Source organism: Dasypus novemcinctus, chromosome 9, assembly GCF_030445035.2.
Source record: "Dasypus novemcinctus isolate mDasNov1 chromosome 9, mDasNov1.1.hap2, whole genome shotgun sequence".
Lineage (NCBI taxonomy): Eukaryota > Metazoa > Chordata > Mammalia > Cingulata > Dasypodidae > Dasypus > Dasypus novemcinctus.
Genome location: NC_080681.1, coordinates 91,228,085 through 91,232,253, shown reverse-complemented (window position 1 = coordinate 91,232,253; position 4,169 = coordinate 91,228,085). Strand labels below are relative to the sequence as shown.

The 4,169-nt window shown below is 43.4% G+C and overlaps 1 pseudogene; it reads right to left on the bottom strand.

Moving 5' to 3' along the window:
• Positions 1-1,059: 1,059 nt before the first annotated feature.
• On the bottom strand, positions 1,060-1,978 carry LOC101424614 (protein-lysine N-methyltransferase EEF2KMT pseudogene; annotated as a pseudogene).
• Positions 1,979-4,169: the final 2,191 nt, after the last annotated feature.

The window sequence follows — 4,169 nt, the reverse complement described above, 5'->3', positions numbered from 1 at the left end:
GCCTGCTGTACAGAATTTGGACTTGCCAATCCCCAAATTCACATGAGCTAACTCTTATAATAAATATATAATGTTTACATATATACCTCATCTCTCTTTTGTTTCTCTGGAGATCCCTGACTAGGACACTGGCTACAGTGGCCTATCTTCTTTGTCTAATGTAAGCCATCACTTTTTAAATCCCAAATGCCCTTACCAGGGTGTTAAATTCTTTCACTTGGAAGGGTGATCTCATATTGACAAAGGTTTTCCTCACTCACTTTATGTTCTAGCTCTCTTGATCTAGAAATTTCAGAGTCTACTCTAGTTATAATCTTCTGGTTCTTCATGGATTCTGTGCTTTTGTGGAATATAATCCTTTTTTTCCTTAACAGGCCAACCACTTCCCCAGTCATATCATGCTGAAATCTGAACCTAGTTTTGGGCCTGATGACAAGGAGATGAGGTGAGAAATCCTTCGGAGGTCAGATATTGTATTACAAGTCATCTGCCTCATTTGAGTCCTCGGCTTCGTCTTTAGGCAAGGGATCCTCCATCTTCCAATAAAGGGGAGTGGTCCACTTCTGCAGGACCAGAGGTTTAAGGGGAATCCAAGGATTTAAACTCTCAAATGCATCTATCCAGTTATCTCCATCCCCATTTTCAGGTTCCATTCCATCCCCATCACGGCCCTGCCTTTGATGTAGGGGACTTGCCTAAACGGAGAATTCAGCTTATTCTGAATTTTTGCTTCTCTTACTATTAAAAAAACAGCTTTGACTGTTTTCTGGCTGCAGGAGATAGGGCTTCTTTATTATTATTATTTTTGAAATACATGTATTTTTATTTGCACAAGTAAAATGCTTATCTTTGAAATAAACTTTCATTTCTCATTTATGGTGGTTTGATTAAGAATCAGAACTACTGGCAGGAAGGGGTACCTGCACACTTAACACCTTTCTATTGTATTAGAACACAACGTGTGGTTCCTGATGAAGAATTCAACATTCTTCAAAAATTAAAGTCCAATGACGGTTTTCTTACCAGCTTTTCCCCATAAAATTTTTTCTTCCAAAATGCTTAAGTTTTCACATACGTTTGTGGAGCCGACAGTGTTAGTTTGAGAATTGCCTTTTCTGTGTGCTCATTGTAAGGAAACACTTTCTGGCTGTGACGAGGCACTGCCTCCTATCAGATCCCAACCTGGCCCAGCTCAGTGGAGAACTGCCTGCTTGTCTCCAGGCTGCGGATGGTGAAGCCACCAAGGCGTCTGGGGCCTGCTGGTCCTTCTGCACACAGAGGACGCCTGCACGCCCCTGACCAGGGAGCGGATGGTTTCTGGGCAATAGAGCACATCTGCTGCGATGACAGTGTCTGGCTGGAAGGCCAAGGGCTGAGGGCCCATCACGAGATACCAGTCGACCTGAGCCACCATCACCGTGGGCTTCTCCGATAAGGTGGGCTGTGTCCCAGGGGTGGAAGCTCTGTTGAGAGGCCGTTTAAAAGAATGTTCCTTTGGAGCTGCTCGAGGACATGGGACTGACAGTTGCTGAACATGTAGGCTCTGGGGCGGCACTCCTTGCAGATGGCCAGGCCCGTGAAACTGGCTCTGCTACCGAGCTCTAAGACAGTCCTGCTGGTGAGGGCCGATGGGTTCTCTAAGGCCCATTCCGGGCCCAGCCCGCGAGGTATCGTGTGGCATTCCACTTGACCAGGCCAGTGGTTCTGTGGGACATGGCTGTGCTCTTGCTGACAGTAACCGCCTCTCCAGAAGGCAGCAAATAGCTCCAGTGGCCCTGGGAGGAATCCTTGGTGGTCAGAACCTCCGCCAATGCCTCATTCAGCTCATCCAGACTATGCATGGACAGCCTCGTGCTTCTGCAAAATATCCAGCAGCAGCTCTGTATCTGACGCGTCCCTTAATTTCTTTTCTAGGCTCTGCCAAGCTAAGGAGCACAGCCAGGAAGCGGTGCTTGAAATTCTGCAGAAGGCACGTCATTTCTGGTTTTCTTCGAAAGCCATGGTGGGGACAGGAGAGTTTCTTTAAATATCCCCAAATAGGTTGTTTGACTCTCATAATTTGCTTTAAAGTTTTGATGAATAGATTTGTCATTTTCTAACAAATGAATGGCATTCAGTAGCAATCATGCAATTCCACAGTTCTTATACTTGCTATTTTCCCCAAACCTCCCAAACATCTAAAAGTTATTTAATAGATTAAAAGTTATTTTCATAAGATATACCAGCAATACCAGAAGCCTTGATGTCTTGTAAGACTACATTGTTAGGACTAACATTTGCAAGAAGAGTTGTACAATGGGAATAGTTTCTGCTTTATCTGCAGCTGCGAGGCAAAAGGGTACAGCTTCTCTTCTAACCTAGATGGGAGTTCTTTCATGAACAGTTCGAAGAGCCTACAACTTGAAGATAAAGCATTGGAATTTCATTAATTAGAGTTTAAAGTTAAGCATTTGAGGTAAAAACTTACAATATGGGAAGATAAAGGGCATAAAATAATTATTGACACAGAATATGGGACATATAATGTTTGGCAGGTTTAGTAATATTGTTTTGATTTTATATTTTTGTATATATTTTTTATTAAATATTTTTGTATGTAAAATAGTCTAATACCAGCAATTTTATATGGTTCACACACTCTGGAGTTTACTGATGAGTTACTTATCTGTCAATCTTTCTAGACTATGAGACTTTGGGAGGCAGGAAATATGTCTTGTTCACTTTTCAAACACCTAACAGAAGGTTTGGCACATAGAAGGTGATCAATAAATATTGGGTTTTGGTTCCTACCCATTTATCTTTTGTTTAATAAATTTTTTAAAAAGATTTATTTATTTATTTAATCCCCCCCCCCTTGTCTGTTCTCTGTGTCTATTTCCTGCGTCTTGTTTCTTTGTACGCTTCTGTTGTCATCAGCGGCAGGAAGTGTGGGCGGCGCCATTCCTGGGCAGGCTGCACTTTCTTTCGTGCTGGGCGGCTCTCCTTATGGGTGCACTCCTTGTGCGCGAACACCCCTGCGTGGCAGGGCACTCCTTGTGCGCATCAGCACTGCGCATGGGCCAGCTCCACACGGGTCATGGAGGCCCGGGGTTTGAACCGCGGACCTCCCATGTGGTAGACGGACACCCTAACCACTGGGCCAAGTCCGTTTCCCTGTTTAATAAATTAATCCATTGACAACAACCTTGCTGTGTTGTCTATTATTTCCAAAGCCAAAATGATTTTCCAGTAAACATGTAAACACAGGCTTTCTGACATGTTTTTTCACTTTTTTCTCCGGACTGCGCCATTGGTAGAGGTTTAATTACTATTTTCCAGTCCTGTAACCATCATCAAAAATTGCTGTTCATCTAAGGAACAGATGATTGCTGTATTGTTTTCCTAGAAACAAGCTCCTGGGAGGACTGGACTCATAAATGATTTAACCCTCCACTTTATTATTGCTATTGTCTCTTCTGATCCTATCACTCTTGAAATTGAAAGACCTGAGGGAGGCTGAAGTAGTCTCTCTACCTCCAACTACCTCGAAGTTTGGGGAGGGCAGGACCCTGGTCCAGAGTAACTAATACAATGGAAAGTGGACTGAGCTTGGTTGGATTTGGGAGTGGCTTCTCTTTCATTGGCCACCATGGTGACTTTGGGCAAATCAGCAAACCCATCTGGGATCATTTCCTCAGCCAATAAAATAACTGACATGTCAGTGAAAGCTCTTTGCAAGTGAAAGGGTTTTAGCAAGTAAGAGGTTAGTATCATTAGGGGTAGGAAAAAGAGCAATACAGTCTCCAGTAAGACCTGACTAATGGGACAGATGAAGGTGTTTAGGAGGAGTCTAAAGTGTCTAAGGAGGCTACAGAATGGAACAGACACGAATTCTCGCTTTGATGAGCTATGCACCCTTGTGCCAGTTTCCTTCTCCATGCTTCATTTGCTCAATGGGCACAAGGGGATAGAACCTTACAGTGCAGCTGGAAAAATCTCTGCTAGAGAATTATGCCCTAACACCTTAACGCGTCTGCTGTATGCAACGAATTAACTTCTCTACTAGGCATCTACAATGGTAGTAGCTATGTACCATCCTTGAGAGACTTGAGACCATTTTCTGAAAGGCTTAATACTTCCGTTGAACTCCGGCTGAGAAAGGAACATATGATGAAAGTCCTTAGTATTCA